General features: G+C 42.0%; 1 protein-coding gene across 1 annotated transcript in view; it reads right to left on the reverse strand.

The window, feature by feature from the left end:
- Positions 1-21,039, reverse strand: part of LOC114669453 (kinetochore protein Spc25-like) — a 39,724-nt gene extending 18,685 nt beyond the window's left edge. The window contains exon 1 of the mRNA XM_028825676.2: positions 21,020-21,039. The gene's annotated coding sequence lies outside the window, so the exon portion shown is untranslated. The remainder of the gene's footprint in view (positions 1-21,019) is intronic.
- Between the last annotated feature and the right edge of the window lie 3,351 nt (positions 21,040-24,390).

Genomic DNA, 24,390 nt, shown 5'->3' on the forward strand with positions numbered 1-24,390 from the left:
GCTGTGCGCTGAGCTTACTCTTGAACATGCAACATATAGTTGGCCATGTAAATTATAGATGGCCATGTGGATTATTTATATATATATACATATATACACACATATACACACATATACATATATACAGTGGAACCTCGGTTCATGACCATAATTCGTTCCAAACCTCTGGTCGTAAACCGAATTGGTCATGAACCGAAGCAATTTCCCCCATAGGATTGTATGTAAATACAATTAATCCGTTCCAGACCGTACAAACTGTATGTAAATATATTTTTTAAAATATTTTTAAGCACAAATATAGTTAATTACACCATAGAATGCACAGTGTAATAGTAAACTAATGTAAAAACATTGAATAACACTGACAAACACCCAGGCTCCCTGCTTAGCTGCACATACAGGCTCGCTCTCAGCTGCCTGCTCTCTCTCTCTCTCATTGCAGCAGTTCACGTCTGACCGAGAACAATGCAACACGTGCGGAAATCATCAGCGCAAACCGAAAGGGAAACTGGCTTGTTCGTATACCGAGTGTGTGGTCGTGAACCGAGGCAAAAGTTTGGCGAACTTTTTTGGTCGTAAACCAAGTTGTACGTGTACTGAGGCGTTCGTGAACCGAGGTTCCACTGTATGTATACATACATACATACATACATACATACATACATACATACATACACATATTGTGGTGGATTGCCGGCTTTCAATTCCGGTTCTCAGCCCCAGGCCGCCAGGAGGAGCTCTCCCAACAGCGTGAACGTCCCCCGAGTTCCAGCAGGGCCTCATAGACTATGTAGTTTTTATACGCAGCCCTGCTGGATACCTTGGGGGCCACCAGGAGTCGCTGTAAGAGGACTCGGAGGCTCTTATGTGCCCTATAACCCGGGAGTACGTCATGGTCACGTGACAGGAAGATACGATGTGCTCCCGGTTTGAAGAAAAGGACTGTTTACCCTGACCCGGAAGGGATAAGGAACTGTGGACGGATTGGACAGGAACACCTCCGGGTCAGGGTGTATAAAAGGACAATGGGAAATCCCAGACGTTGAGCTGAGCTGGGTGGAAGGGTGGCAACACGTTTGGGAGTGTGGAGGATTATTGTTTATTGTTATTATTATTATTGAGTATTGTGGAGAGGAGGGTGCTTTGTGCACAATTATTATTATAATTATTATTAATAAACCATTATTTGGAGTTTTACCTGGTGTCTGACGTCTAGTCTGAGGGTTCAAGGGGTCACGGAGACCTCTATCTGTCACAATACATATATTTATATACACACACACACACATATATATATAATCCCCTCCTTTAACCGCCACCTTATCGTGGTGGAGGGGTTTGCGTGTCCCAATGATCCTAGGAGCTCTGTTGTCCGGGGCTTTATGCCCCTGGTAGGGTCACCAAAGGCAAACTGGTCCTAGGTGAGGGTTGAGACAAAGAGCGGTTCAAACCTCCTATGATGAATGAAAACTTTGGATGACGTTTTCCCTTGCCCCGGTCACCGGGGCCCCCCTCTGGAGCCAAGCCTGGAGGTGGTGCTCGATGGCGAGCGCCTGGTGGCCGGGCTTGCACCCATGGGGCCAAGGAGATCGGGTGCAGTGTGAGTTGGGTGGTGGCCGAAGGCGGGGACCTTGGCGGTCCGATCCTCGGCTACAGAAACTGGCTCTTGGGACGTGGAATGTCACCTCTCTGAAGGGGAAGGAGCCTGAGCTTGTGCGCGAAGTTGAGAGGTTCCGGCTAGATATAGTCGGACTCACCTCGACGCACAGCTTGGACTCTGGAACCAATCTCCTTGAGAGGGGCTGGACTCTCTACCACTCTGGAGTTGCCCCCGGTGAGAGGCGCCGAGCTGGTTTGGGCATACTTATTGCCCCCCGACTTGGAGCCTGTACATTGGGGTTTACCCCGGTGGACGAGAGGGTAGCCTCCCTCTGCCTTCGGGTGGGGGGACGGGTCCTAACTGTTGTTTGTGCGTATGCACTGAACATCAGTTCGGAGTACCCACCCTTTTTAGAGTCCCTGGAGGGGGTGCTAGAGGGCATACCTTCTGGGGACTCCCTCGTTCTGCTGGGAGACTTCAATGCTCATGTGGGCAATGACAGTGAGACCTGGAAGGGCGTGATTGGGAGGAATGGCCCCCCCGATCTGAACCCAAGTGGTGTTTTGTTATTGGACTTCTGTGCTCGTCACGGATTGTCCATAACGAACACCATGTTCAAGCATAGGGGTGTTCATATGTGCACTTGGCACCTGGTCAGGCCTGGTAGGCCCAAACGTGTTGTGAGGGTCTGCTGGGAACGTCTGGCAGAGCCCCCTGTCAGAAGTAGCTTCAACTCCCACCTCCGGCAGAACTTCGACCACGTCCCGAGGGAGGTGGGGGACATTGAGTCCGAATGGGCCATGTTCCGTGCCTCTATTGTTGAGGCAGCTGACCGGAGCTGTGGCCGTAAGGTGGTCGGTGCCTGTCGTGGCGGCAATCCCCGAACCCGTTGGTGGACACCGGTGGTGAAGGGATGCCGTCAAGCTGAAGAAGGAGTCCTACCGGTCCCTTTTGTCCTGTGGGACTCTGGAGGCAGCTGATAGGTACCGGCAGGCCAAGTGGAATGTGGCTTTGGTGGTTGTTGAGGCAAAAACTCGGGCATGGGAGGAGTTTGGGGAGGCCATGGAGAACGACTTTCGGATGGCTTCGAGGAGATTCTGGTTCACCATCCGGCGTCTCAGGAAGGGGAAGCAGTGCAGTGTCAACACTGTATATGGTGGGGATGGTGTGCTGCTGACCTCGACTCGGGACGTTGTGGGTCGGTGGGGGGAGTACTTCGAAGACCTCCTCAATCCCACTAACATGCCTTCCAATGAGGAAACAGAGCCTGAGGACTCAGAGGTGGGCTCCCCCATCTCTGGGACGGAGGTCACCGAGGTGGTCAAAAAACTCCTTGGTGGCAGGGCCCCGGGGGTGGATGAGATACGCCCGGAGTTCCTCAAGGCTCTGGATGTTGTAGGACTGTCTTGGTTGACACACTCTGCAACATCGCATGGACATCAGGGACAGTGCCTCTGGATTGGCAGACCGGGGTGGTGGTCCCCCTCTTTAAGAAAGGGGACCGGAGGGTGTGTTCCAACTACAGAGGGATCACACTCCTCAGCCTCCCTGGAAAAGTCTATTCGGGGGTCCTGGAGAGGAGGGTCCGTCGGATAGTCGAGCCACGGATTCAGGAGGAACAGTGTGGTTTTCGTCCTGGTCGCAGAACAGTGGACCAGCTCTACACCCTTAGCAGGGTCCTGGAGGGTGCATGGGAGTTCACCCAACCAGTCTACATGTGTTTTGTGGACTTGGAAAAGGCATTCGACCATGTCCCTCGGGGAATCCTGTGGGGGGTACTCCGAGAGTATGGGGTACCGGACCCCCTGATAAGGGCTGTTCGGTCCCTGTATAACCGGTGTCAGAGCTTGGTCCGCATTGATATTGGTTTCGTCCGTTTATAGGAGATGGACGTCTGAAGCAGAGCTCCGCTAGCAGCGGCTTTATTTTCCCACGTATTTCATATTATTTAGAGGTATCCTGTATTTAACCCGACCAAGGAACTTCCACTACAATATACAAGCATGAGTAACAAGAAGAAAAGTCAGAAAGAACCGGAAAAGAAACTTAAAGCTGCATCGAAGTCCGGACAGACTTCCGGCCTGAGTGCAAGTGTAAGGTATGGCATCACGGAGACTGACCTAGAACAGGCAGAAGAGTGCGCAGAATTCCTGGGACCCCGCTCCATTGTATCGTCTCCAGTCGAGAGTGAGAATGGGAGCGAAGGCGCAAGTGATACAGGTCGCGAGGGATCGCCGATTTCTGAGGATCATTCGAGACTAGAAAGGGCTCTGCAGGACGTGCTCTCATCTACTCATCGCGAGCCTGTAACAGGAGCTGCATTTTCACTTGCGGAGCACGAAAGCAGAAGCGAACTGTCCGAACTGAAAGAGATGATCGCTACACAGAAAGAGATGATCGCTACACAGTCCACTGCCATAGTTACGGCCATGAAGGAGCTTAAGAAAGATAACACAAATGATCTTAAGAAGGTGGCCACTGAGCTCAAGAAGGATAACAAAGATAAGGAAACGCGTCTATTTGAACGTTTCGACGTGAACTTTAAAGGCATGTTGGAGAAATTAGTGGAACACATTGAAGAAACTAACTCCAAACTGAAAAGGCTTGATGATCATATTAATGACGTTTCAGATCAGCTGGAAGACGTTAAGCAGGGACTCACGGCTCGAGTGGAAACAGCGGAACAAATGGCATCTAACGCCGATGAAAAAGCCACAGCTGTGAACTCGGAATACAAAAAACTTGGAGACAGACTTGCAGCCCTGGAGGATGGGTGCAGAAGAAATAATATAAGAATTGAGGGTATACCTGAGAAACGAGAAAGCTCAAGCCCAGTGAAATTTGCAGTAGAATTATTGTCTAAAATAATTGGAGATGACTTTAAACTCGACAATGAGATAGCCACGGCTTATCGCACAAAGATACCAAGCGCCTTTAAATCTAGGTCTTTTATTGTCCGCTTCGAGCGACTAAGATGTAAGCTTGATGTGATGGCACTTCTCAGACACAAGCAAGAGATTATATTCGAAAATAATCTTATTCGTATTTTTCCCGACTTCTCACCATCAACAGCTGCAAAACGCAGATCCTACAACGACATTAAAAGGATGCTACGGGAAGCCGATATCAAATACAGCCTCTTGTATCCTGCCAAACTGAAAGTGGAAGTTCAAGATGGACATTATATCTTCTTCAGCAAAGAAGAAGCTGAAAAAGAATTAAAGAAGCTGTTTCCGACACTTTTTTGAAAGTTAATTAAAATTAAAGAGCCGTATTCTATCAAGGCACGGGAAAGACCTATGATCTGATCGCTGGATCCATGTTTAAAGAGACTGGTATTATAATTATACATCTTACTTTCTTTTTTTTTTTTTTTTTTTTTTTTGTTTTTAGCTGGACTTTATATGTTATATGTTTATGTTTTAATCAGAGTTATAGAGTTATAGACGTGAGTGTGAAAATGTGGAAGTGATTAAAGTAGGATTCGTTTTATTTATTTATTTTTTTTGCGTTTTTTTTTTTTTTTGCTTTTTTTTTTTTGTTTTACTATACCTTAAAGTAGACTGTTTAACTTCATACCCTTGGTTTAATGCTTGTTCTACTATTTATACAATTACCATTATACTATTACAGTATGAATTACCAGGTTTATCCTAGACTAGTTTTTAAAATCACTCCCAGGGTTGTTTTTTTTTTTTTTTTTAATCTTAATATCTTAACTTAAAAGCGCTGAAGATTATTTCAAGCTTAAATATTGTTAATGAGAACATTTTCGGCAGATAGTATTAAGGATTTAACTGTAAAAGATATCTCTGTTTTAATTCTGTAACGCCGCTGCAGGGTGGGGTTTGTTTTGTTTTGGACGTGCTCTGTCTCTTCGTATGTCAGAGGACTGGAACATCGCGAAGTGGGGTCTAGCCTCATGTGGGGAGGCAAAATGGGGGGGTGGGGGGATAAAGGGGGGAGAGAAGGAGAGCAGGTTATATTTAATCTATTCTTATAATCCTTATAATTATAAATATCAATGCAGCAACAGGCTAACATGCAACAACTCCTGGGGAATTTTGAAACTAAGATTAAAACTGCCATATTACCAATTAAAACTATAAAATGACATTAAAAACTCAGAATCAATGTCTCCATGATGGGACAGTTAACTTTGTGAGCTGGAATGTTAAAGGCCTGAATCATGAATTAAAGAGAAAGAAAGTATGCTCTCACCTAACAGGCTTAAACGCTAAAATAGTATTTTTACAGGAGACCCACTTACTAACCAAGGATCAGTTCAGATTACAAAAAGACTGGACTGGCCAAATGTTCCATTCTAGCTTTATAAAGAAAACTAGAGGGGTGGGAATTCTCATACATAGAACAGTTCCATTTGTAGCATCAGAGGTAGTGTCGGACCCTGAAGGGAGATATGTGATGGTCATGGGCAACTTATATAACAGTAAAATGATTTTGATAAATGTTTATGCACCCAATGTTGATGATAAGGAATTCATGCAAAATCTATTTGCATCCATTCCCAATGTGAACACTCATAAAATTATAATGGCTGGGGACTTTAATTGTGTTTTAAATCCACTCTTAGATAGGACTCCCGTGACAGGGGGGACGACATCTAATACTGCAAAGATAATTACACAGTTTTTATATGATCACAACTTATCAGACCCCTGGAGGTTTCTTAACCCAAACTCAAGAACATATTCGTTCTACTCACCAGTGCATTATAGCTACTCAAGAATTGATTATTTTTTTATAGATAATAATTTCCTGCCTACAATTAAATCATGCAAATATGACAATTGTTATCTCTGACCATGCCCCTCTAGTCTTGGAGCTAAAATCAATAAGCCCCTCGTACTCACCTCGCAGATGGCGTCTTAACCCTCTTTTATTGGCAGACGAGAACTGCACAGAATTTATATCCAAACAAATCAGCTTCTTCCTAGAGACAAACACGTCTACAGAGGTTTCTGCAGGAACACTCTGGGAAACTCTAAAGGCCTTCCTAAGAGGCCAGATTATTTCATATCTTTCCTATAGAAATAAATTAGAAACCAAGAAAGTGTCAGAGCTAAGAAATGAAATTACTAGAATAGATGAAGAACAAGCCAGGCGTCCAAGTGAAGCTCTTCACAGGAAAAGGCAGGCCCTGCATACAGAACTTAACATCTTAACAACTAAAGAAACTGAACAACTTATTTATAAGTCTAGACAGCATTACTATGAACACGGAGAAAAAGCTAATAAGCTTTTAGCTCAACAAATTCATAAAAAAGAAGTTCACAATGCAATACCAGTAATCACCAACAAGAATGGAGAAGAAATCATCGACCATAATAAAATAATGCACACATTTAGAGATTACTATAAGTCTTTATATTCCACTGAGCCCAAAGAAGACAACACGCAATCTAATGCATTTCTGGATAATTCACAAATACCACAAATAGATGCTTTAAGTGCTGAGGAACTAGATAAACCTCTAACGCTAACAGAATTACTAGACGCTATAAAGTCACTACAAAGCGGGAAATCATCAGGCCCTGATGGTTACCCCGTAGAGTTTTATAAGAAATTCTCCACTCAGCTAGCTCCACTCTTATTGGTAACATTTACAGAAGCTAAAGACCACCAAATACTACCTCAAACATTTCGACAAGCATTAATCACCGTCTTTCCTAAACAAAATAAGGACTTGTTACAATGTGCATCATATAGACCAATTTCACTCCTGAATAATGATGTTAAGATACTCTCAAAAATCCTAGCTAGAAGGATGGAGAAAGTGCTGCCCTCGGTAATATCACAAGATCAAACTGGATTTATTAAAGGCCGACATCTATCTTCAAATCTCCGACGCTTGTTTAATGTTATATATTCACCAGCAAAATCAAACACCCCAGAGATATTACTATCATTAGACGCAGAAAAGGCATTTGACATGATCGAATGGAATTACCTTTTCACTGCATTGGAGAAATTTGGGTTTGGCCCGAATATTTGTGCTTGGATTAAACTACTGTATACCAGTCCAGAAGCTTCAGTTTGTATTAATAAAATTTGCTCAGACTACTTTAAACTAGAACGTGGTACCAGACAAGGATGTCCCTTGTCGCCACTGTTGTTTGCAATCGCTATTGAACCACTGGCGGTTCACTGCCGAAATTCTCATCAGATAAAGGGGATTGTCAGAGAAGGACTGGAACAGAAAATTTCTTTATATGCAGATGATATGGTCTTATATATATCGGACCCAGAAAACACTGTCCCTGCTGTTTTAACAGCACTAACAGAATTTCAAAAGATATCTGGTCTTAGAATTAATCTGAATAAAAGTATACTCTTTCCAGTGAACTCACAAGCATATAATAATAAATTAGACACCCTACCTTTTACCATAGCAGATCAGTTTAAATACCTAGGGGTAAATATCACAAGTAAACATAAAGCTCTTTATCAACAAAATTTTGGCGTCTGTATGGAAAAAATTAAGCAAGACTTGCATAGATGGTCAACCCTTCATCTCACTCTAGCCGGAAGAATTAACATCGTTAAGATGAATATCCTTCCTAAACTTCTCTTTTTATTTCAAAACATTTCAATATATATCAATAAATCGTTTTTTAAACAGTTAGATTCAATAATAACCTCATTCATTTGGAACTCAAAACACCCACGTATCTGAAGAGCGACCCTACAAAGACCTCAGGCAGAAGGTGGCATGGCTTTACCTAATTTTCAGTTTTATTACTGGGCAGCAAACATACAAGCCATAAAAACCTGGACACAAATAAATGCACATACACAGGCTTGGTCTGCAATAGAAGTAAAATCCTGTAGTACTTCTTTATATTCCCTGCTCTGCTCTCCAATAAATGAAAGTTATCGCAAATATATTAATAACCCAATTGTGCTTTACTCACTCAGAATATGGAACCAAATTAGGAAGCATTTTAAGATGGAAAATCTTTTATCAGTGGCACCTCTGCAAGGGAACCACCTCTTTCAACCTTCGCAAGTATATCCAGTTTTTAATACCTGGAAAAGTTTTGGGATTAAAATGCTCAGAGATCTTTATATAGACAACATATTTACATCTTTTGAACAATTACGTTCAAAATTTAACCTCCCAGCTACACATTTCTTTTACTATCTTCAGATTAGAAATTTTGTTAAACAGAAATTGCCCGATTTCCCCCACCTTGCACCCTCCACAATGCTGGAAAAAATACTGCTCAATTCCGAGGAAACAAACACTATTTCCGCAATATATAAAATCTTATTAGAGTCCCTACCTTTCAAAGATCCAAGAGGACATTGGGAAGAAGATCTCTTAATCAATATATCAGAAAAGGAGTGGAAGGTAGCAAAGCAGAGAATTCACTCGAGTTCTATATGCGCAAAGCATAGAATTATTCAACTAAAAATTATATATCGAGCTCATCTGTCTCGCTTAAAACTGTCCAAAATGTTTCCAGGCCAGGATCCAACCTGCGAGCGCTGCAACCAAGCTCCTGCCTCACTGGGTCACATGTTCTGGGCCTGCACCAAACTAACATCATTTTGGACAAAAATTTTTAAGTGCCTCTCAGACAGCCTTAGTATCACAATCCCTCCTAACCCACTAACAGCTGTGTTTGGTGTCCTTCCAGATGGACTGGAATTGGAGAAGGACAAACAAACGGTGATTGCATTCACTACACTCTTGGCACGCAGACTTATTTTGTTAAATTGGAAGAATCCTAATTCTCCTCTTATAAGTCAGTGGGAAACTGATGTTTTATATTATTTGAAATTGGAAAAAATCAAATTTTCAGTTAGAGGATCTGTACAAAATTTTTTCAAAACTTGGCAGGATTTAATCAATATTATTTTAGAATAAGAGAATTAACTATTATTGCATTTAACTCCCTTCTCCATCTCTTATTTATATAGATATTTACTTCTCCCCTTCTTTTGTCTAATGTTGCCTTATTAAAAAGCTTAAAGCAATTTTCCTTTAGCTAAGCTCTCCTTCTCAGGGGTGGGGTTTGATTTGTCTTCAAATTTGTTGGGTTATAAATGGATCTGTTTGTATGGAATGATTACAATGAAAATTAATAAAATAAAAATATTAAAAAAAAAAAAAAAAAAAAAAAAAAAAAAAAAAAGAGCTTGGTCCGCATTGCCGGCAGTAAGTCAAACCCGTTTCCAGTGAGAGTTGGACTCCGCCAGGGCTGCCCTTTATCACCGATTCTGTTCATAACTTTTATGGACAGAATTTCTAGGCGCAGCCAGGGCGTTGAGGGGGTCCGGTTTGGTGGGCTCAGGATTGGGTCACTGCTTTTTGCAGATGTTGTTGTCGCAGCCGAGTGTGAAGTAGCTGGGATGGGAATCAGCACCTCCAAATCCGAGACCATGGTCCTCAGCCGGAAAAGGATGGAGTGCCCTCTCAGGGTTGGGGGTGAGATCCTGCCTCAAGTGGAGGAGTTCAAGTATCTTGGGGTCTTGTTCACGAGTGAGGGAAGAATGGAGCGTGAGATCGACAGGCGGATCGGTGCGGCGTCCGCAGTAATGCGGGCGCTGCATCGGTCTGTCGTGGTGAAAAAGGAGCTGAGCCATAAGGCAAAACTCTCAATTTACCAGTCGATCTATGTTCCTACCCTCACCTATGGTCATGAGCTATGGGTAGTGACCGAAAGAACGAGATCGCGAATACAAGCGGCTGAAATGAGTTTCCTCCGCAGGGTGTCTGGGCTCTCCCTTAAAGATAGGGTGAGAAGCTCAGAGTAGAGCCACTGCTCCTCCGCATCGAGAGGAGTCAGATGAGGTGGCTCGGACATCAGATCAGGATGCCTCCTGGACGCCTCCCTGGTGAGGTGTTCCGGGCACGTCTAACTGGGAGGAGGCCCCGGGGAAGACCCAGGACACGCTGGAGGGACTATGTCTCTCGACTGGCCTGGGAACGCCTCGGGATTCTCCCAGAAGAGCTAGAAGAAGTGGCCGGGGAGAGGGAAGTCTGGGCATCTCTGCTGAAGCTGCTGCCCCCGCGACGCGACCTCGGATAAGCGGAAGAGGATGGATGGATATATATATATATATATATATATATATATATATATATATAAAAAATATAGCTGTACCCGGCCATGCGTTGCTGTGGCTCAGTCTGGTTAAATGGAAAAGAAAGAAAAGAGAAAGCGCACGTTTCTAATATGTTTAATTTCACAATGCTTGTGGGTATACAATATTTTTTGTTGTTCCATTGTCGGTGCAGAATGTTAGACTGAAAAATATTGTTAAGTTCGTAGACGTCTTTGTTTTTGGCCGCAAGAATAGCTTGTTCACTCAGCCAATCATGATTCTTATAATTGGTTTGAATATTGGGAAATACTTTTTCAACCAGTTCTTCTTTTGATGTCACTAAATTGCAGAAGTTATGAGGCAATGAAATTCGTCCTAAGGTCAGATCAACCGGCACCTTTCCGTTCCCAATTTCCAGATTTCTCCAACCCCGTTATTGAGTTTGCATTATTTGATCGTAAATGCCTTTTTGCTGAAGCGTCAGCTTAGGAATATTTGATTGCGCATATGACAAAAGATCACCCGTGTTGTAATTTTGTTCACGACGCAATTCTACATCGAACGAAGCAGCAGCAGATCGCTTCTGTGATGGCATTCCCAATTGATTGATAACTTTGTTTGCGATTTCTAAGCACAAATCTTCAATCATTATCAACGCTTAGTTGTAGATTTCTGCTGTGAAATCCATGTTTATATTTGAATTTTACTTGCGTATTCCATGGAAAATATCTTCAGTGATGTGTGATTTATATTTCTCCCATAACTGTGTTGGGGATGAAGGAGAGCAGGCGGTCAATATGATTGCAAACGATGCACGAATTTGATTTGGATGTGACGGCTGTACGCGTCATTAATGTATACATCCCAGTGTCGGTCGTTCTCCAATAAATTCAGAGCTTGACATGTACTTCGGAAAGTGGCATGTGTAATGCCATTGACAATTCTCAATTGCTGGAAAGACGTTGGACCGGGCACATTTGCCAACAGCATGTGAACAAAGAAGCATTCATCTTGATTGGGATGCACGGTGTACAGTCTGCCTATCGTAGTTTCTTTGAATATGTCAGGTTGTCCGTTGACTCCCTCTCCTCGTTTGCATTGTTCAAATGATTTTCTACTCGCATTCCATGTGTAATACGTAGGCACTTCCGAATACAGCAGTGTTTTCACAAATGCGTCATTTTGACATAACGTAAAGAAAGCAGTTAACGTTGTAGCTGGTGGATTCAGGGCTATTTGTTGCACATTTGCTGCTGTGAAATAAGCGCGTTGTCCATTTTCTAGATGTACTGCTAAGTGAACAACATCTGGACTTCGTTCATGTATGGGAAATGAAAGAATTCGCCATACAGCTTCATTGCTGCTTATGTTTCTTCCAGCCTAATACTGTGCGATTTCATCGATATGTATGACCGCATTCCTATCACTTCTTTCTGGTTGCACACCAAAAACTGCCATGTTGCTGCCTTTATTCACGTACTTACAAATGTATTTGATCGAAACATTGAAATAGAATCGTAAAATATTTAGTATAGCGGTGTTGCTTTTACGTCCAACAGATGGCGCTGTGTTTTTAAAAAAAGCATGTTTTTACCTGTCACAGGTGTGACATCTATATAATATGTATATAAAAACACGTGTGTATTCGAATGCAACGTTGTGTCAAAATTTCAAAGCAATCGGTGAAGAACCTTCGGAGATTTAAGGTTTTGAACAAAAATGAACATTTACATTTTTTATTTATATAGATATAGATTATATAGATATAGATTATATATCTATATGATATTTAGATATAGATAGATATAGATAGATATCTATATCTATATCTATATATGGTTTTGGCAGCCAAGCGCTTTTTTTCCCCCAACCTAGAAGACCTCTCTTGAGATCCGTTTAATCGCCTCGTTGATTGCATGTCCTTCCAAGGTAGTTTCAATACCCTCTTCCTGCATAGAGTCATCTCCCCTTTTATGAGTGACTGTGTCAGTCGCCGTACTTCGTACAGGTCTTTGAACACACTGAATACTTGTAACTGGTGTCGCCCGTTGGCTACTTTCGACAGGGAATGGAAGCAATTGTCGAGTAACAAAAATTATTTGTAAGTGATTTCGCATTGAAGAAATAGTAAAAACTTGATCACTTGGGTCAATACCTAAAGAAATACACACAGCAAATGCAATTTAGAATACACCAGAATCTGTATGATTTAATTGTTGCTGTGCGTCTTCATAAACTATGGGAGGTTTGTAAGGAAACAAAAGCATGAAGGAAACGAAGCTGCTCTTCGGTGAGGTTGAATTTTTTTATCAGCGTTTAAACTGTCATAGACATGAATTACAGCACCATCATAATAGGTACACACCCAGTGAGTCACTCGTTCAGTAGCTGCAGAAGGTAATATTTGAATATGTTTTGTGGAATGGGCATTATAGGTATGTCAGGAGTCCACATTAGCAAAACCTCTTGAGGTTGGAAAATTGAACGCGCAGCTAAAATTTCGTTGAATTTGCTCATGTGATCTGTTGATAAATAATCATTATTTACCAACTCATTCATTGCAAAATCTGACAGTGGTAAGATCACTCCTTCCATAACACTAAACACAAACACTAAGTAGACACTAACACTAAAAAACGGCAACACCGCCGGGAAGAACACTAAATGAGATAAAGTGAAAGTCTACTAAACTTCTTTATTATAACTTCTTTATTATAGCAGGTGAGGGGACGCTGGCGCACGCTTGTTGTTGCCGCTTCTCCCTGTTAACAACACTTTTCTCAAAATTCGCCTTAATTCTGCACTTTCTTACGCTTGTTTTATTTCGTTTATTGTACGTATAGTTCGTGGCTACAGCTAACTCGAATTGCATGGATTTGGCTTAATATTTACAGATTTTATGGACTCCACTTTACTGGGAACAGCCAAGTCTGTGGATCATGGGACGAGACCTACGAACATTTCTTTGTACCTGGCGATCTAGCACCTCGGGATGATCTGTCTCCGTGATTATATTCGCTATGCTGATCTGCTCCCGTTTCATCTTACAGTACCCTACGACCCGGAACTGATCTGATGTTCATACTAACCTGGCTTATGGCTCCGCAGCTATCACGCCTGAAATTACCAAGCGTTACTGTTTATAGCTGTGTATTGGAACATCCAAATCCTGCTTCCTCCTCCTGCTGTGCTTTCTGCTGCTTGCTATCGCCGCTCACCTACGCTACCACACCTGCCTGTCTTACCGGCTGCGTTGTGCTGTGCTGCTTCTACACTGCTATCAGCTAAGTATCTCCCACTATTTTAGCGCTTTGAGTACTGAGAAAAGCGCTATATAAATGTAATGAATTATTATTATTTATTATTAAACACTAAAGTACAAAAACGAAGTAGAAAGTAACACTAAACCGCAACACCGCTGGGAACACCGGCACACCGCGTCTACTAAACACTAAGAAACACTAAAGGGAAAAATACTATTCAGTAAGTACCGCGTCTACTAAACAGTAAAGGAGAAAGGACCAACCGCGTCAGCTGCGGAGCTCAACTCGGCGCGAAATGAAGTGAATGAAATGAGGTGAATGGGAGGGGAGATGATCACGGGACTTCAACATTCGCCTTAACTCTCCGTCCCTCCACAAACACAGCCACACGGATCCCAACTCTCCTTTATATATATCTTGATTATTGACACATTCTACACCAAAATCAAATTTTACAACAAGAATCAAACAGCACTTTCATTGAGAAATGGGATCTTGCAGAGTTGAATAGTAAATACAGATTATATTGTTTGCAAGTAAGAAAGGTCAACATATGTTAAGTAGTCTGACATCAAACATGGTTATTTTAAAAACCCAAAAACACTGTGGGTGTACAAGACCCATGAATACCAGCTGAGTAACAAAAATACCACACATGGGTTAAGGGGATTTTAGATTTTGTGAACAAGACATCTACAGTTTAATTGTAAAAATACTACAATATAGAACATACGGTTTCTACATGACTGGTTATGTAGGAGCTTTGTTAAAATAAACACATTTAGAAATTGTAAAGAAAACAAAATCAGTGTTATTTTCAGAATTTGCCATTTCTAATACCATGATATTGGCGATCGGGTCGACCCTGAAAAGCAGACTGGAGCATCCCAAATGGCCAGTACTGTTCTATGCTCTGGTCAGTGGGAGACCAATAGCTGGGGGCTCAGGGTACATAAATGAACTGTTTGGAGAGGTCTGCTGCCTCATTGAGCTGACCTTGGACTTGCTGGAGGCTGTGGCACAAAAGACAAGGAGACCCTAAGGACTAAAGCTGCCCTACAACTCCATGACACGCCATCCTGCAGAACCTTCAACCAACAGCTTATTTAAAAGATGGTGGGCCAGGAGAGGTTTACGGGGGCACCTTTGTGCCTAATACCCTTTCACAAACTGCCCAGCTTCACTTAGCCAGTCAATACAGACACATCAACAATGATCTCTTTAGGGGTACAGGCCATTAAAGCCTTACAGTACATTATATTCTACAGTATATGGAGTCCTGCACCTGTAAAATATTACAAATAAAGATAGATAGATACCTTATTAATCCCAAGAGGAAATTCATATAAGGGGAAATAAAGGCAACTATGACTATATGATACCCCAGCAGACACATTTTCAAAATTATCCACTTCTTGCAGATGAATGTTGAGACCTTCACATTATTAATTCACTCGCCAATGTTATTACATTCAAAAGCTACAACTTATGGCAAACATACGAGCACCACATAAATGCAAGATTTCCATCTAGAAGGCCTGCAGGAGATCACTGCTGGTGAGTTTTAACTTTTCACAATGGCATTAAAAATCTACTCCCTTCTGAATTTACAAAAAATGATCAGCAGCAGCAAAGAGTACGGCGCAGTAAAATAAAATAATCTGCTTAACCATTTTATGAAACAATTAAGTAAAAAGGCACATCAGGTAAAGTGAAGTCAAGTGGCTTCATCGTCATACCAGCCACACACCGCATTGCAGCCCACAATGGAACAAATAACATCCAACGGGACCACCACGGTGAGGCACAAACACAGAACAAGTAAGGAATTCTAATATAATACATACAGTTAGGGCCATAAGTATGGTATTTGTACAGCGAGACCACAATGGATTTGAAATCATTACATAAGTGAAGCGTAGGTTTTCAAAGTTAACTCAAAGGGTTTAACAGAAATATCATAGCAACCATTTGGGGATGACATCCATTTTCATACATAGCCCCCCATTTACAGGAGCTGAAAAGTGTTGGACAACTGACTGGCCAGCTGTTCCATAGCCAGGTGGGAGCAGATCCCTCTTTATTTCATCAACTATTAAGCAGGTAGAAGGTCTGCAGGCAATCCATGGAATTTGCATTTGGAAGCCGCCACTGTGAATTCTCAATAGGAGGTCCAAAGAGCTGTCCGTGAAAGTAAAAACGGGCCATCAATAGGCAGAGAAAACAAAATAAACCCATCAGGGAGAGAGCAGAAACAGCAGGACTGGTCAAATCAACCATTTGGTACATTTTTAAAGAGGAGGAACACACTGGTGAGCTCATCAAGACCATAAGGGCTGGACAACTGTGCTAGATAATCACAGAATTCTTTCCTGGGCAAAGTATAAACCCCTTCCCAACGTTTAGCCAAACCAAGACCACTCACCTGGAGGTAGGATGATCATTTCCAAAGTCTACAATCAAGAAAAGTCTTCATGAAGATAAATACAGCGGGTTTACCACAAGTAGAGGAAGGACAGATTAGACTTTACAACAAAGTATATTTTTTAAAAACTAGTCCAGTTCATGAAACAGCTTTCTTTTGACAAAATAAACTATACCAGAATGATGGATAGAGAAGAGTATGGAGAAGAAAAGGAATGGCTCATAATCTGATGAAGACCACATCATCTGTGAAACATGGTGGAGGCAGTGTTATGGCATGGGCATGCATGACCGCCGAATGAAGTGGGTCAACGGCAATGTTCCCTCTAAGGAGTAGCATATAGTGAGCAAAAAACATTGTTTATGAGCGACATTTTGTTTAAGCCAAAAATTTATGAGCACCAACTCCGACGGTCGGAGTGAGCGATCGTGCGATAAGTACGAGCGACGCTGTCGGAATGAGCGATCATGCGGGAAGTATGAGCGACGCTCTGAATTCGTGTGAGCGATTGCTCACGCGCTCAGCTTAGAGGGAACATTGGTCAACGGTGTTTAGTGATGAAGTGACTGCTGGAAAAAGTTGCAGAACAATTGCAGAATGATACAACACAAAGAAGTGGAATATTCTTCAAAGACCAAGTCAATCAACTGACCTCCACCCAACTGGACGTGCATGTCACTCACTGCATCACTGGGGTGGAAAACCAGCACTTGGAGATGGCAGCGGGTTCAGACTTCAGGCACTCTGACTGGAAAGGATTTTTAGGAATTATTGAAAATGATTATTATCTTTATGATTGTTAGTTTGCCCAAATACTTTTGAGCACCTGAAAAAGTAGGGAACAATGTATAAAAATACCAATCTTTTCTAAATGTCTCAAACAAAGCTTTAGTTAAACACCTTAAATTGAAACTGAGACTACACTTGAATCAGATCTTGCCTGCTTCATTTCAGACCCATTGTGGTGGTGCAAAGAGCGGAAATTATTAAAACTGCATCACTATCCAAATACTTATGGACTCGACTGCAAATGAATGGGCAATGAAGATAGTAATGCATTGAAATAGGTAGTAATAACTAATAAGTTCGCTGATGACACTGCTATCATGGGCTGCATCAGGAATGGGCTGGAGGAGGAGTATAGGGACCTAATCAATGACTTTGTTAAATGGTGCGACTCAAACCACCTACAACTGAACACCAGCAAAACCAAAGAGCTGGTGGTGGATTTTAGGAGGACCAGGCCCCTCATGGACCCCGTGATCATCAGAGGTGACTGTGTGCAGATGGTGCAGACCTATAAATACCTGGGAGTGCAGCTGGATGATAAATTAGACTGGACTGCCAATACTGATGCGCTGTGCAAGAAAGGACAGAGCTGGTTATACTACCTTAGAAGGCTGGCGTCCTTCAACATCTGCAATAAGATGCTGCAGATGTTCTCAGACAGCTGTGGCGAGCGCCCTCTTCTACGCGGTGGTGTGCTGGGGAGGCAGCATTAAGAGGAAAGACGCCTCACGTCTGGACAAACTGGTGAGGAAGGCAGGCTCTATTGTTGGCATGGAGCTGGACTGTTTAACATCTGTGGCAGAGCGAAGGGCGCTCAGCAGGCTCCTATCAATTATGGAGAATCCACTGCATCCAATTAATAGTATCATCTCCAGACAGAAGAGCAGCTTCAGCAACAGACTGCTGTCACCGTCCTGCTCCACTGACAGATTGAGGAGATCGTTCCTCCCCCAAACTATGCGACTCTTTAATTCCATCCAGGGGGGTAAATGTTAACATTATACATAGTTATTGTCCGTTTTTCACCTGCATTATTATCATTCTTTAATTTAATATTATTTATTGTATCAGTATGCTGCTGCTGAAGAATGTGAATTTCCCATTGGGATTAATAAAGTATCTATCTATCTATCTATCTATCTAATAAAACAAGAATAATAACACAATTAATGCATATAAATAAACTCCTAGGAGCAGATCTGTGGGGACGGGTGAATCTCAGAGGTCCGATGCTACAGAACCTCCCACCAGATAGAAGTGGGACAAAGAGACTGCACATGTACTTCATCTGAGGTCACCCACCTGGGGCTAAGCAGTACTTGGATAGGAGACCATCTAGGAAAAGCTTGGCTTGTAGCTGGAAGAGGAGTTGGGGAGGCCAGCAGGGGGCACTGACTATGTGTGGGTCCCAGCTCTCCAGTTCTGTAATGGTGACACTGCTGTAAATATGGTGCCATCCTTCAGATACGACATAAAGCTGAGGCCCTGACATGTAATTAAAAATCTCTGGGCAGCTTTTGCAAAGTCTAAGGCTGGTCATTCTGGCCCCCCATCATCCCCCAACTCTTTATAACCCCTTCATCACCTAATAGTTAATGTCTGCTGTCACAGCATTCAGGCGAGTGCCACATATTGGTGACTGAAGTGGTCCCAACTTTCTACATAAAGTGCTTTGAGTAGGTTAGAAACATACTCTATAAACGTAATTATTTAATAAATGAATTATTATACACTAATGCTGAATGGCAAACTGGCATCATAAGGTCCTATAACAGGGAATATGTTGATTGAGCCGCCCTGTGGGACATACTGAGACTTCATAGGACCCCCCCAAAGTTGCTGTATGTCATGGTCGGCCTGTACACTGGTACTGGGAGTGCTGTGCAGACTGGATGCAGACCCTCTGCGTTTTTCCCCAGTTGATTCTGGGGTCTGTCAGCGGTGTGTTCTGCTCCTTCTGTCTTCAATGCTTGTATGGACTGCATGTTGGGCAGAGTCGTGGGGTCCAGCAGCTGTTGGTGAAGAGAGATTCACTGATCTTGACTTTGCTGATGATGCTGTGACCTTTGGTTTCAAACAAGCAGTTGTTCACAGAGTCCTGAATGAGGCACATTACCTGCATTGTGACGGAGCACAATTTCCATTTGGGTGATCCAGCTCACGTGATACACGTTGTTGAAGACCCAGATGGCTGCACCAAGTCAAGGTGATGCCCACATAACACCCGGCTGCGGCAGATAGATGGTCATTTCTAGGGGGTGGGACCGTACCATGTGTCTGCCTGGGGGGGGGGGGGGTTGCCAACTGTACCAGTGCATGCTCGCCAACCTGACCCGACGTCTCATCCTAGTGACCAGACGGAGCACAGGATGTCAGAGGGTGACCAGATTTTAGTTTTCACATAAGGGTGGGGAGTGATAAAGTTGGTAATTGACACTCAACGCATGCCTACAGAGTAATGAATCTTTGTTAGAAAATCCATTTAAACTTTACTAAATGTTTAAACATAAATAATATTTCTTTTCCATAGTTAGAAAAAAAACCACGCCAGCACACACAGTCCCTGTGTTTCTCATCTTGTAACACAAGAAACATCATAGCATCTGATGAAAGAAGACAGTAACTTGCATCACAGTTTTAGATTAATCCTGTCCCACTGCAATAAATGATCACACGTTTAATGAGGCCCGCAGTTGACCATTCCACTGAGCAGTCACCATAATCGTCAGCTGCAATTCCACCTTCCTCGACAGCCGGCCGAGGTGCTCCTTGTGTTAAGCTCACTTTCATGCTTTGCCGAGTGGACAGATGAGAAGTTGCTTGAACTTTTATTTGCTATACATGGCGGGTCTACAGAGTACTTAGTGGCTTCTCATTCATTAATTCAAGGTCAAAACCAAAAGGATTTACTTTAACTTCTTTAAATTGATGCTTTCTTTGGTGCATCTTTTGTACTTTGATTATGGTGTTTAAAGCAGCTCTGCCCCATCCTTCTAGGAATGAATGGAAACTGCAATGCATGTATAAGCTCCCTTTACTCAGGGTCCCTCAATTCCAGGCATCTGCTACAATAAGAGAGGTGTAAACTCCAGATGGCGTGTTCTGTGTTTTAGCAAATTCTTATCTGGTCAAATAAAGTCAACCACAGACCAAGTTCAAGTCTCCTTTTAACCTTATGGCCTTTTTCAAAGTTACAATGTGACTGAGGGAGGATTACAAAACAAACAGAAAAAACCACGATTAGCGACATGGCGCAAACCGTTTTGGATCTCCTGAAAGTAACATGAAGGGTTAACACCTCAAGGTCACAACAATGAGGGGCGGAGCATCCAATCACAAGATCAGAGACCACCAATGACCTGTCAGAAACGCTGATCACAGGTGCCCTTGAGGCACAGGCCCAGTATTTAATTAAAATGTTCACACCTTTAACAAGTCACACAATGATCTTATAATAAAGAAAACACACAACTCTTTAAAGCAGAACATTAGAATACATGTGAAATTATCTCTAGAAAAAACATGTGCTTTGTAAAATGGATTTTAAATCTGTATCAGAAAACAATGAATTCAGAACAACTGTAGTGAAATAAAATTAATTCACGTGAATCAAACTGTGCAGCAAACAACACACACAACAAATCAGTTTAACAAAATAGTGGAAGAAGCAAAAGAAAACACAACAAGCACAAGTTTATCAAATAAAAGACAACTTTCAATTAACAACAAAATACCTTGGAATTCATTGTATTTTAAAAATATACAAACTCCATTAACAAAAATAAAACTATTCAAATAATTTAAATCCAGCTTAAAAAAGTCAAAACATCTTATTTGAGACAGAGAGCATTTTAGTTTCTCACTGACCTGAGATGTCTACACTGGCATTCACCTCCACACACACTCACACACCTGACTCCATGCAGGCCATTTTATACTGGTGACTGAATTGGTGTCTTAAAGAGGCAGCGCCCAGCTTGTCACCACATTAACACTTTGCCTTTCTATACACGTTTACTCATCCCACACATTTTCTAAGAAGCAGAAGTGTGTGCCTAACTTTGAAGCACTTCTTGCACACACGCACACACACGCACACACACACACACACACACACACACACACACACACACACACACGCACACACGCGCACACACAAAGGCCAGGCTGTCCATTCTACAATCCAAATTTAAAGAGACAGGTGCCAAGCTGAGGAGCACAAGGTGGTCTGGTTTTGCTCACAGAGTATCTGATGTTCTCCCTGTAAAGTCACCTTTTTAATATTAACAAAAATAAGGGCATTGAAATTACTGTCTGCATTGGGTGGTCTATAACACACTCCTAAAATAAGACCTCTTTCCCTTATGCTTTCCAGATGAAGCCAGATGTCTTCAGTAAGATGGAGCTCATCATCCAATTGAAGAGGACTTGGATTTAAATTCTATTTTACATAAGCAGCAACCCAGCCTCCTTTTCTGTTTGTCTATCCTAAAAATGTGTATCCCTCTATGATACACTCATCGCCATCTTTGTTATTTAGCCAGTTTACTTTTATTGCTATAATATCATAATTATGCTCCTCTACATTCAACTCCAACACACTTGTTTTATTTTTGATACCACTAGCATTAAGGCAAGTTACTTTTAATGTGTTACTTGTTTTAAGTTCGCATTTCACTGTTGGCTTAGAATTTATATTACTAAGCGATCTTAACCCCTTAACCGCCCTCTGCCGGATATATACGGCATCGTTGTTTTATTGCTAATGCCATACTGCCGGAATTATCCGGCACATTTGCCTATGGTTATATGAATGCCTGGCGCGTAGTATAACTGACGGTTTGGCGTGGGTATTATTACTACATTGTATTTTGACAACTCTGTGGTTGTTTTGGCCGGTTATGTGACGTGATTCGCATGTGACAGCTGTGAATATGGTGAAACGTAAACTGACTTCAAGTGAGGCTTTGCAGGCGATTTTGGACAATTCTGATCATGATTGTAGCAGTTCTGAAGAAGATTTTAGCGACAATGATGAGCAGCAACGTGCGCTGCATGATACTGTGAATGAAGACGCATCAGATGACGGCGATGAGTGGGTGTATCCCCAGCATCTCAACTGGACTGCTGCCCGTGGTGAACTACCTTTTCTGCATCCGTTTGAGGCAACGTGTGGCTTTACTGTTGATGTAAACAATTACACTGCTGAGCAGTTTTATGAGCTGTTTGTGTCACCTGATTTGATCAGACATTTTGTTCATCAGACAAATCTGTATGCAGCACAGTTTATTGAGAAAAATCCCAATTTACCTCCACATTCCCGTGTTCGTGCTTGGTTTGACACTGATGAAAACGAAATGAAAAAATTCATTGGGATTTTGATGTTGATGGGAGTAATCAGAAAACCAGATATTGAGATGTACTGGTCTACAGATCCTATGTATGCAACACCTATTTTTGCAGCTATCATGAAACGTAACCGATTCTCTTTGCTGCTGAAATTCTTTCATTTGAATGACAACAGAAATGAGCCAGATAAGAAAGATCCAAACCGCGACCGCTTGTTCAAGCTACGTCCTTTGATTGACCATTTATTTGAAACATTTCAGTTGCCCTACATGCCAGGACCGTCAGTTGCAGTTGACGAAAGTTTATTGTTGTGGAAGGGCCGCTTACAGTTTCGACAGTATCTACCATTGAAAAGGACACGGTTTGGTATCAAGATGTTTTGCTTAGCTGAGAATTCAGGTTACATTTATAGATTTCGTGTATACACTGGCAAAGAGGATCCTATGAGTAGTATTTCAGCAGTGTTGCCAGATGAATGTAAGGACTTTGGACTTTCAGAGAAAATTGTTGTATACCTTGCCCTACCACTATTGGACAATGGGTACACCATTTGGATGGATAACTGGTACTCCAGTTGTATGTGTTTGCCCATTTCTAGAACTTGCACAACATTTAGTGGTCAATACTGCTTGAATAAATGTAAAAAAGTAAAAAAACGAAAATTGTTCAGATGTCGCCTGGAGTGGGGAATATTTAGGGAGTTGGCGGTTAAAGGGTTAATAATAGTGTGGAGAATTGTACGTGTACTAAAGTGACTTTAGCTGTAGGTGGAAGTTCCCTTCCCACTTTATTTGTGGTGCCAAGCAGAGTTGTGCTGCGGTGCAGCAGTCCATTAGCCAGCGAAAGCTAATTTTACAAGTAACCAAAATTTACACCGGGTGTTGACAGAAAAGCAATGGCTGCAAATTCTGAATGCAAAGTACTTGGAGACAGACTTACTGCACTGGAAAAAGCAAGCAGAAGGAATAATATTAGAATCGGAGGTCTCCCTGAGAATTGTGAAAGTCCAAACCCAGTGAAATCCGTAGCTGAACTATTCTCTAAAATAATTGGAGAGGACTTCAAATCAAACACCGAGTTAGCAGCAGCTGACCACATACGGGGATCGAATACCTCTAAATCGAGGACTCACATTGTGCATTTTGAAAAATTACAATTTAAATTACATATCATGTTACTTCTCAGACAGAAACAAGAGATTATATTTGAAAATAACCACAAGCATATCACCCCTGATTTCTCACCCTCAACAGCTGCTAAACATGCCACATTTTACAACATCAAGCAGTGCTCAAGGAAAGCTGAGATCAGATACAGCCTCTTGTATCCTTCCAAACTGAAAGTGGACATTCAAGGCAAGCTCTGCATATTTACTTCTACGGACAAAGCAGAAAAAGAGCTAAAAACAACTGATCCCAAGTCTCTCTGAAATGCAATCAATCGTGAGTCGCATCCTGTCATTGCATGGCAAAGAAGATCTTACCTGCTGTTTGATCCGCCTGCAGTGATATTGGTACTGTAATTATACATCCTGTTTCCTTCTCTGACACTCTTTGTTTATGTTTTAATTATAATTATATGCGTATGTGTATGTATGTGTCATTTATTTTTTTAGAGGACTGTTTAACAACAAACCCTTGGTTTATTGCATTAGGGATTACTATGCTTATCCAGGACTACTGTTTAACATCATTCCAAGTTTACTCTCTCAAGACTGTTGAAGATTATATTTTAGATAGATAGATAGATAGATAGATAGATAGATAGATAGATAGATAGATAGATAGATACTTTATTAATCCCAATGGGAAATTCACATTCTCCAGCAGCAGCATAATGATACAATAAATAATATTAAATTAAAGAATGATAATAATGCAGGTGAAAAA

Source organism: Erpetoichthys calabaricus, chromosome 2 (genome assembly GCF_900747795.2).
Source record: "Erpetoichthys calabaricus chromosome 2, fErpCal1.3, whole genome shotgun sequence".
NCBI lineage: Eukaryota > Metazoa > Chordata > Cladistia > Polypteriformes > Polypteridae > Erpetoichthys > Erpetoichthys calabaricus.